The sequence below is a fragment of the Callorhinus ursinus genome, unplaced genomic scaffold (assembly GCF_003265705.2).
Source record: "Callorhinus ursinus isolate GAN/ISIS: 27379988/994484 unplaced genomic scaffold, GSC_fseal_2.0 scaffold21, whole genome shotgun sequence".
Classification (NCBI taxonomy): Eukaryota; Metazoa; Chordata; class Mammalia; order Carnivora; family Otariidae; genus Callorhinus; species Callorhinus ursinus.
This window is the reverse complement of record NW_027397083.1, coordinates 21739427-21750827: the sequence shown is the minus strand read 5'-3', so window position 1 is coordinate 21750827 and position 11401 is coordinate 21739427. Positions and strand designations below refer to the sequence as shown.

Genomic DNA, 11401 nt, shown 5'->3' with positions numbered 1-11401 from the left:
TTCCCAAATGTCTTTGCCCCAGGTGGAATTGCACCATCCTTGCCAGGCTAAGTAATCCCCTCCGGTTTGCTCTACATGGCTTTTGTCCCCTGAAGGCTTTCTGTACAGCTTTAGAGGATGAGAATGAAGATGGTGGCCTCCCAATCTCTGGCCTGGAAGGAGCCAAAAGCTCATGACCCCACTCTTCAGTGCAAGCAGTCAATCACTCCTGTCTCCCTGGTCTCTGTCCACTCTCCATGTTCACCCAGCCTGTGAATGAGAATTTCAATATCTGGCACATGATCCTGTTTCGAGTCTCCAAACCCTGCAGACTCCTGTGGTGTGCTCCTGCACCACTCCTCCCTGGGGAGGAAGGGGAGGGGGGAGGTCTCACTGGTTCTGCCTTGTGTTAGGCCCCTGCTCAGAGAGTCGTCACCCAACTGTGCTGCGGATCACAGTTTATGGTAATCCCGAGCTGAGAGCCCACTCCTGGGCTCACTCTTTGCAGGTGGCTCCCCACTCTGATGCCTGAGAGCTCTGCTGTATTTAGGCACCCCAGGCTTCCTGTGACCCTGAGGATCCTGAGACCACACTGTCCCACCTATGATTCCACCCCCACTTCACCACCTGAGCACCTTTCAGGCAGTGGCATCCTTCACTGGAACAGACGTCTAAAAGTTTCGATTTTGTGCTCTGCTGCTCTATCATTTTCTGGTAACCGGCTTATGGAGGCTCCCTCCCCCTGTGGTTTATCTTCCCATGTATCGCCCTGGATTCACTTCTCCACACGTCCTACCTTGCAGAAAGTGGTCACTTTTCTATTTGTAGAGTTGCAGCTATTCTTTTCTTCAATCTCCAGTTGAGTTTTCAGGTGTTCAGAATGGTTTGATAGCTATTTAGCTGAATTCCTGGGACCAGATGAAACTAAGGTCTCCTACTCCTCCGCCATCTTCTAGCTACTGATTTTAGGTAGCAAAATGATTACTAATATTTATTTAGCATCACAGTATTTGTTATGGGACAGACTCAGGACAGCTTCCCCCTCAATGCAAATGTTCCTTGTAAACTACCCGGCTGAATCCTTTTGCAAATTCCAGACTGGGCTTGCTCCTTACTCATGGGACCTGTCACCATGGGTGATAAAAACACTTTCGTTGTTTACTTAAGGATTAGGACCATGTGGGCACCAAGAACTGGTTGTTCATTGTTTACCAGCACAGCTCTGGATTTCACATTTGTATAGTAAAACTTCAGTATAGGCCAAAAAAAAAAATATATATATATATATATATATGAACAGTAATTATATTTGGGAAAAGGAACCCAAAAGATGGAGAAGAAAGAGGTGCCTGGGTGGCTCAGTTGTTAAGCATCTGCCTTCAGCTCAGGTCATGATCCCAGCATCCTGGGATCGAGCCCCGTGTCAGGCTCCCTGCTCAGCAGGAAGCCTGCTTCTCCCTCTCCTGCTGCCCCTACTTGTGTTCCTGCTCTCACTATCTCTCTTTCTGTCAAATAAATAACAAATAAAATCTTAAAAAAAATAGAGAGAGAGAGAAGAAAGACTTACTTTTCATTTAATCTTTCTATATTTTTCTTAATAATGTGAGGATAATGGGATTATGGGCCATTTTGGTTTCCTTTATATAAATTATATATAAATTAGAGTCTTTTTAAAAAAATATTTTATTTATTTATTGGTGAGCGAGAGAGTGCAGAGCAAGAAAGAGAAAGGACAGAAGTAGGGGGGCTCGGGGGGTAAGGGCAGAGGGAAAGGAAGAAACAGAAGCAGGCTCTCCACTGAGCAGGGACCCCGGGATCATGACCTGAGCTGAAGGCAGACGCTTAACTGACTGAGCCACCCAGGTGCTCCCAGTCTTTTCTGAACTTCTTAAACCTTTTGAAAATGACTAAAATTTAAACAAAAAGAATGCTGCTATATATCAACTGTTTATATGGTAAATATTCTTTGTAAATCCTACTGTTTTTCCTTCTTCAAAATAGGAAATTGTGTAAGCAGCAGAATTTTCCCATAAGTCCTGAATTTCACTGAGGCTAACTAGTCCTGCCATCTATAATAGGTTCTTAAACCCAGGACAACTCCCTGAGCATCACCATACGTTAAATATAATACCATGTACGTGTGCCACTGCTGAAGTCACCCGGCTTCCTCCTCCGGAAACACCACCCACCTTCAAATCTCTTGAGTGGGGTCTTGCTCAATCTCATCGAATCTTTCTGTTAGGGCAACACTGAAGAAGGCTTTCAAAAGAAATCCAGAGCCGCTTTTGTTGGTGCTCGCTCATCATATATTTCTATGTTTCTCCTGTGTAACACACTGACCGTACTTAAGTTCAATTCGCTGCACTTAACATGGACTTAATTTTAAGAATAAACTTTTCTTAAGTCTGAAAAAAAAAAAGAAAGAAAGAAACAGATGGGCAAAGTGTCAACGTTTCTGGCTCTGGACCCAATACTACCTCTTGCACATTTGGTTATCTTCTGTAGTTCATGAACCTCTGCGGTTTCATTTTCTCCATCTAAAATCCAGAATAGTGATATGGTTTGCTACTTCCCGGATAGTACCCTAAACAGCCATATGTGAAAGCAAGCTGAAGACAATGAAAGATTGACACAGATAGGAGAGAGCCCGCAGAGAAATGCTCATTTATTTATTTTTTTTAATCTTAAAGAGGCTTCTCACAGTCAAGGGTATGATTTGTTTGTTTGTTTTTTGTTTTCAGGGTGGGAATTCATTCTTTAAGTGCAGGATTTAAATCTAGAACTATTGACAGGTCTGTTTGTTGTTTTGTTTGATTTACTCTTCTGTTAGAAGTCATGTATGTGCAACACTTTTTTTCAACAACTTTCTTAAAGCTGGAGCCGAATTTACCTAATTTACTCCAGTGATGGTTACAAAAGCACAAAGTGTGAAATAAAAATTAGTTGAATATATTTCTATGATGTCATCTAAATGTTTAGAAAATAATTAACTGATTGCTTCTGGCTCACCTATAGCCTCAGTTACCGTGGGCTTTAAAATGCTGGCAACGTGTATGAGGGCACCTCACATGCACATACCCTCCCTCCTGTCCTTGGGAAACCACACCTGCTGTTATTTTCACTGGACACTGGGTGTCAGTAATTTGACCTGGGGACTTGGGGAAAGGAAGAAGGGAGATGGGGGAGGAGACCACAAATGAAGAGACACCATTTAGATTTTACTGTGAAAGGAGCTGACAGGGCATCATGGGGGGAGGGGACGCTGCAGTTTTGGGAGGGGGAGTTGTCCTGGGCAGGAACCCACAGCAGAGGCCATGGGAGAGTTGGGCTGCATTTTCTCTCTCCAGGGTTAGCTCTTTTGTTCCTGCCTGTCTGTCTCACAGCTGTGAGAGTCCTTCAGGCAAGAAGCAACAAGTTGCAGGCTGGGGCTGCTTCATGAAGTATCTTCTGGGAAGGGTGGTTTTGGGGGAGGGGGGCGGAGGGCTCATGAAGCTCTCTCCTGGACCCCAGTTGCCACCTGCAGACTTTCTTTTAGTGGAATCCCCCACCCTGTTAGGAACTAGGACTTGAGACTTGTCCACCAGCCCTCCCCCTGCACTGGGCACTCTCCATCTGAATGCCTGGCAGCCAGGCTTTGGGTCCCTGGCCCACCGCCCACTCCGGCCTTTCCCTTTTGTTGCCCTCAGGCCTGTGTAATTGTGAGTCAAGTCACTGGGCAACCAGGTGCCTTCAGAAAAGCCCCATGTTCTCTGGCAGCTACTGTTCATTTCAGCCAAAGCTGCCAAGAAAGGAGGGCATCAGGCTGAAGGGGACCCATCCCAACTTCCTCCCAGCCCCAGAAAGAGTCAAGCTCCCTTCAGAAAGGCTCAGATGGAATACTCTATGGGCAAGCAAATACCACCTCTCCTCTGCTGAGGTGGGAGCTGGTGGCTCCTCCCTGTGAACCACGCATCTCAATGTCTTTTCTACAAGTGAGTTTGACAGTAAAAGGACTGTCACTGTGAACAGGTGGGACAGAAGTCTCCTTCACTGGCTTCCGTTGCTGCTGCTGGCTCAGGGTCAGAAGAACAGACAGGTGAGAACTGCTCTTCCTTCCACCAAGAAAGACTAAACTAAGGCAATGCTTTGCACTGAGCCCTGGGGTTTTGGGGCTTCAGGCACTAATATGAGATCAAGTCTCTTCTCTTTCTAACTGCTTCTCCTCCGGGCCATAAAAACTCTTTCCTTTTCCTTTCCCTTCCTTCTGTCCTTTCTTTCTTCCCTATATCTCTCTCCCTCCCCACCACCTCTCTCTCTTTCTTTCTCTTTCTACCTCCAAGCTCCCTTCAGGAGTTGCTACACCTTCAGATTGGGACATCCTTCCTCATTGGCAAACCTCAGCTGTGTCTGGGGGCAGGGCTTCCGTGGAGCTGCCAGGAGCAGAAAGAAAGGCTCCCAAGTAATAAGTGCTACATCACATGTCAGATGTAGGGAAACTGCGGGCAGATCAACTGGGATGTGCCGGTTACCAGAAGGCTCCCTCCCCAAAGGACGTTGAGGATCAAAGCTGACGTTGTCTTTCCTTGGTAAATTTTGCATGGTTTGGCGACTAAAGCATATCTGAGAACAGGTAGGACTGAGCTCAACTTTGCCTTATTTGAAGAGCTTCAGGTCTGTGGATTGGGGGTGGGGGGGACATCTAATTGAAAGTCCAGGCACATGTGTCTCACAGCCATGTGGGCTGTGAAGGGGATGGTCCATCAGGCATTTGGAATAGGCTTGATTTTGGAATGCAGTGGATCTGATTGCTTCTTGGCAGCTTTCCTTTCCCAATTATGCTTGGCTTAGTCTAGTAGTCAAGTTACTTTACAGTCCCTAAGCTGATCCAGAAAGCCTATAGGGAGGACAGAGAGGGTACTGTCTCAAAAGCAGACTGGGTGGTGGGAAAGGGAGGGTTCTGGCTGGATTTGGAAACAGTCACTGAATAATCCACAGCCCAGCCCAAAGACAGAGACTGCGTATTATACCTTGGCCCTTTGTTAAGTCCAAAAACTTAATGGAACATGCTTCTCTAGAATACTGGTCAATTAAGACCGACCTTGTGTGTGCTTTCAGTTGTTCCCCAAATGTAGCTCAAGAAGAGACATGACAGGTATTTTGAATTGATTTTATTATAAAACATAGGATTTCTCATAACAAATATATGTCCTGGTTCAATGATTTAGAAATCTTAAAATCTAGACCCAGTATGCTGCATTACCTGTATAGTATAATGTATTATATATATTATGTATATATAATGTATAGTATAATTACATTATACTTTGATGTAGGAGTTTCGCTCTGAATGTGGTAATTCTACCAGAGTAAAGCTTTTTATAAAAAGTTTTCTTGTTTATAATTTAGGAAGGAAGTGTTTACACAAAATTTGATACTTTAAACAAGGTAGCAGGCAGAATGGTAAACCTACTCAAGAGAATGGAGACTGTTTTTTCTAATGGCTTTATAGAATTCATTATCCACAGGAGTATATTCATGAATTATTAAGTAGCTCAGCCACTTACTAAATCAAGATTAAAAAAATTAAAAACCACAGGCTCTAAGTTGAAGGCCCTTAGGTAGCAGGTGTAATGAGTAGAGTGTGCATGTATTCAAATGATACTAATGTTCGAACACTCAGTCACTCAAATACAGTCTGGTCAACCTTTACCTTACCAAATGGAAATGAGTTGAGTTTTATTATTTAAAGGTTGATATATAAAAGAATAGTAATACTTTCTAAGCCTTTATGGTGTAATGTCTGGAAAACTTCCTGTCCTCTTCTTGCAGTGATGAAATGTCAGATAGTGAAGTCAACTAATGACCAACAAACATGAGATTTGGCCACTATTTTAATAGTACATTTTTGGTAAATTAAAATTATTGCCTGGGAAATTTTTCAGCCACAGGTTCTCCATGATGTAGTTCGGTGTAGTGGTGGGGTTCCTATTTCCTCTGCTTTCAAGTCAGTTACTTCACCTGTCCAAACTCAAGGTCACCTATAAAATAGAAGTGATAGCACTAAACCCAGTGTTTCTGGAAGATTAAATAATTAATAGAATCAAAAGCACTAGCAGAAGGGCCAGAACATAATAAGTGCTAAATAAATGATTTTATACATATACCACACACACACACATTCCCATACAATTTGCATGTTTCTTGCATTGTGATCATTTTCTGATCCTACCACCTAGAAGCAGGAGGACAGACACACTAGAGAATCCTGCTATCTGATCATAGCAGGTCTGATGACTTAACCTGAGGAAGAGAAGATGGAAATTAACAGATACTGACATTCGATAACATGAGTCCACTCTATTCTTTCCTTCTCTTACCAAAAAAAAAAAAAAAAAAAAAGTCAAAAATTATAGCCCTTTTTTTTAGGGGTCAGTAATCTATTAGATGAATCAGCCTTCTCAGATGTATATTATTAATTTCCATTGATTTAAATTTTACGTATAGTAACTGTGGAGCTTCTACATCAACTTCCTGAGAACACTATCTAAAACCCATCATACAAATTAGTACAATTAATTAGTGTTTGAGGAAATTTTGCACTCTCTTTTATTAGAACTAGGAAATGTTTACTTTTTATGTGCACAGTGAACTGGCAAACCTAGGTTTGGAGCAACCTCTCCCACTAGCCAGCATTGCGGGCTTGGACAAATCACACCCAGCATCTCTGAGCTTCCATTATCCTTGCATATCAGATGAGTGCACTGAGCCCATTGATATCATGAGTTGTTTCTTTCAGGCTCTGAGAGTTCTAGTTCTAAGTTCTTTTATTTCCAAGATCAATGCATGAAATAATTTTCAGAGCTATTTTCTTGAGTTTCTAAACAGTGCTAGAGAAAACCAGCTGAAAGAACTTGAGTTTATAAAATTTTTAAAAAGACAAAACCACACCCATTGCTGAAGTGGATAATCTCTAAAACAGACAATTTAGTTGTGCCAAACAGGAGTCCCAAATAAACTTCCATAACTCTGAACGGGAAAAATATGGTGAGTCAGTTAGGAAGGAACACACACACACCACCCCCCTAAGTGATGGGATTAAATTAAAAGAAATCTGTTCTATCAGATTGGAATCCCCTTAATCCAAGATTTGTTTTCCAGGACAAGCAAATCTGCTCCCTCCCACCCAAACCAATCTGATATTTCATAAACCAAATTATAATTGTAAGGAGAAATCAAATAATAATTAAGTCCTAAAATAAACATTTTTGTTTTATAGGTGCCCTTTAATTTAGCAAAGAGGACCCACTGGTAAAATATATATATTCATCTGTATATGAATATATATATTTATATTATATATAAAATTATATATATAATTTTATATATATAAATAAAAATTTATATAAAATATATAAAATATTTATATTATATATAAATATATAATACATAGATATATATATATATATTTTATATATTATATATATATACACATATATGTAGCTAGGAATACTACTTTTTTCTTTTTCTCTTTTTTTCTCTTCTTCAAAGAAACAGTAGTTTATCAAATAGCTACAAGTCTATGATGCTTCATCAGGGCTCAATTTTAACAGGTCATGTGGGCTAAATAGAAAAACGGATTTCAACAAATCACACTTATGTACAAGCCTATAAACTTTTAGAAAGAATTTGCCTTTAAATGCTGATGATCCTTGATCTTCCTTTCTTTTTGAATGTTCATCACATTTGCCCCAATAGAGCTTTAAGTAAAACAAGATGAGTTAAAGAGGGAAACCATATTCCCATTTCTCTCTGTTTTTGTTAGGATTACCAATCACATTTTGTCATAAACTGAGAAAGGGATTGTGAAGAATAGAAATGACCTGACAAGCTCCTTCATAGATACCCAAACAATTTAACTTCAGCAACACCCGAGTCTTTCCAGTTCTTCCACATTCTCCCCGGTGCCTCGGGCAGCTCCCATCAGCCTCTGGTCCCGACAGTGCCTCCTCTCTTGAAATACCCTCCCCAGGATCTCCATTCGGCCAAACAGGCTGCAGGTTTGGGGGGTGGGGGGCAGAGTCAGGTTCCCCTATATCTGGAAGTGTGGTTTTTCCTTTCCAGTTCAAACATGTTGGATAGATAGAACAAAGAAAGAAAAAAAGAAAAGAGAGAGAAATGGAAAGCTTCAGAGGGCAGGTTGGAATGTAATTGATGTTGGTTGGTACAGATATCTGTGAGGCGTGATCACTTTAACAGTAAGTGGGATATGGGCACAGTGCCATCTTTAAGTACAGGGACAATGTATATTATAGTAGAAAAAATGTGTTCACTTAGAATCAATGTATCAAGTTTCAAGTTTTATAAAAATCCTTTCAACCAAAACCTTTTCAAACCCGTTAATGAACCCATTATAGAAAATGAGTGAAGGGGTGCTTGGGTGGCTCAGTCAGTTAAGCGTCTGCCTTCGGCTCAGGTCATGATCCCAGGGTCCTGGGATCGAGCCCCACATCGGGCTCCCTGATCAGCGGAGAGCTTGCTTCTCCCTCTCCCTCTGTCTGCTGCTCTGCCTACTTGTGCTCTTTCTCTCTCTGTCAAATAAATAAATAAAATCTTAAAAAAAAAAAAAAAGAAAATGAGTGGAGTCTGAAATATACACCGACACTCATGGAATTTTAATGATAAAAATAAATGAAAAGAATTTATTTTTTTAATTGTCTTACTCTCTTGGAGAACTTAAGATGGATTCTGCTCCCATCTGTATGCTGATATTCCCTAGCCTCTTTCTTCTGCTGCTTATTCAGGTAATTGCAGTTCATTTTTCATTGGGTTGTGATGAAGATTCATTGAGTTATTGTATGTCAAGCACTTCGCATATGATTGGCATGAAGAAGACATTTGGTAAATGTAAACTTTTACTATTAACTAGTATTGTAATCTTACCAGCAATATAATTAAAACCAATATTCTTATTGTACAACCAAACTAGTTATTTTTTCTTAAGATCCTATAAAGTTACCACTATTCTTCCAAACTCTCAAGGTAAAAAAAAAAATTAAAAATTAAAAAACTTCTTTCCTCAGGAAGATACTAATTACTCTTTTCCTTATACTAGAAATGTTACATCTGTGCTATATTGTATAATTTGAAGTCCCACATTGTGAAGGACATTTAAAACTGGAAAGTAACCATGCATCCTGAAAGGTACAGAATCAAGAGATCACATATAAAAAATAGGCTGAAAAATGGAGTAGATTTAGAGAAGAGAGGGAATGAAGGAGACAGGTGATTTTTAGTTCATTCTATCTGAAGGACTATTACAGTGGGATAAATACATCCTATACCATTTTGAAATCAGATCAGGGCCAATACGTCAAATGTATTTTAAATGGTAGCTATGTTGGGGTGCCTGGGTGACTCAGTGGGTTAAGTGTCCTGACTCTTGATTTTGGCTCAGGTTATGATCTCAGGGTTGTGGGATTGAGCCCCACGTCTGGCTCTGCACTGAGGGTGGAGCCTGCTTGAGATTCTCTCCCTTTCCTTCTCTCTCTGCCCCCCCCCCCGCCCCCCCCCCCGCCACACATAGCTATGTTCTCAATATAAAGAGGGTGAGCTTGAAAGCTACATATGTTTATTTTGTGTGTGTTGATATTTTGAGGTGTCTTTTGCCTTTGATTCTTGGCAAGTAATTTTAGCAAGTGAATAATCCATCAGTTTATAAATAGATCAGGTTAAGTACCAAAACGAATAAATAATGAGAAAAACATATTAGGATACATGCATGTATTTTTTTTCCCCTGTTTCTATTTTGCCTGTGGACTCTCCATTATCCATGTTGATATTTATTTGCTATGAAACCAGAACTTTTTCTGTCTCTCATCTGCTTGCCACCCACTGAAAAAAACATAGCCTTGTACTGAGAAGACTTGTTATAGCTTCATGTCTGGTAAACATATCCACATCTCCACATGGCTATCTATAGGAACAAGGAGTTCATATGCCTTCAGAAGCATTGATCACATCCTGTTAAGACTTCCTCAAATAGACATCCTCTCTAAGCAGGTGTCCTGGAACTTTTCAGACAACTCTCAGTGCTATTTTTCCCAGCCTTATTTTCTTGTTTACTTTCATAATTATCTCACTTTTTTCTTGAACTCTGGAGCTTCATGGTGAAATCTGAACTTTCTGATACAGGATTTCAGACAAAAAGAAGATGCTTAGTATTATTTGAATAGGTTTAACTTTATATATAAGGAGAAATGAAGAGAACTATTTTCCGTATTTAAGTATGATTGTCTACCACTGTAATAAAAGCATGCCTCAAGGACAGCAAATTCTTGCCTGTGGGCTGAGTATGGCCTACAGCCTGCTTTCTCCAGCCTGTGAGGTAAGGCTAGTTTTTACATTCTTAAAAAATTTAAAAAAAATAAAAAAGAATATGTGCTAGGGACTCTAGATAGCCTGGAAAGCCAAAAATATGTACCGTCTGCCCTTCTATAGGAAACATTTGTCAACCCTGACTTAGATAAAGAGTTGCTACACATCTCCTTTTTGCCCTTGTGTACCATGTTATTTAAGGATCTGATTAGATTATTCTATATTTACTGGAATCATCACTATCCTCTGAAATCACACATAGAAAAAACCTGCCAGCTTCCCCTTCTCCCATCAGGGAAATTAAGCACCCTACCCATTCCACATAGAAACGTATGTCTGAACTTTCTGAGGTCCCCTTACTTGAAATCTATGAGGTAAACACCCAAGTTTAAACTAATAATATTTCCGATGATTTTTCTAAGTCATAGTGCTGCCCTGTTTCTATATAAATTATTAAGAAAAAAAATGGATGAGAGTTCCTGAGTAGGCATCACCACGAAGCCCTATGAATTGTGTTTCTCTTTTATCATTAGGTAACTTCAGTGTGGTTGAGCTAACTGGAGAAAGCAATCTTTTCTTGTCTTGGCCCAGCTTCATAACCTGACTAAATAATCCAAGTTAATGATTTGAGGAAGTATATGTAAAACAGTCACCTAAAAGTTGTTTTATTTTAATGTAGTGTAAAGTATTTTTGAAAGTTATGTTAATGGTACATAAAGTCTTCCTATCTGTAAGTTCAAGGAAGACAGGGAGCTGCTTTGTCCTGCTTGTCATTGAACCCTCCAGTGTCTACTGCAGTGCCTAATACAGAGAAGGAATTTGTTTAGCAGTCACTGTGTGTGTGTGTGTGTGTGTGTGTGTGTGTGTGTGTGCGTGCCTCCCCTTCATCCCAAGACAGTGAGGTCTTGTTTCTATCAGCACATGTCACCTTCTGTTAATGAGCTAATCATTATATGGAACAGGTTAAGAAGTTCTACTTCTAAAAAAAAAAAAAAAGAAGAAGTTCTACTTCTTCCATATAAATTCTACATTTTCCAGGTAAGTTTTACTTCTTCCATCTAAGTTTAGA

The 11401-nt window shown here is 40.2% G+C and overlaps 1 protein-coding gene across 2 annotated transcripts in view; it reads left to right on the top strand.

Annotated features, from left to right (window-relative positions):
* Positions 1 to 3775: 3775 nt before the first annotated feature.
* BBOX1 (gamma-butyrobetaine hydroxylase 1) overlaps positions 3776 to 11401 on the top strand; it is a 58968-nt gene continuing 51342 nt past the window's right edge. For both annotated transcript variants that reach the window (XM_073904833.1, XM_073904834.1), the window contains exon 1: positions 3776 to 4054. The gene's annotated coding sequence lies outside the window, so the exon portion shown is untranslated. The remainder of the gene's footprint in view (positions 4055 to 11401) is intronic.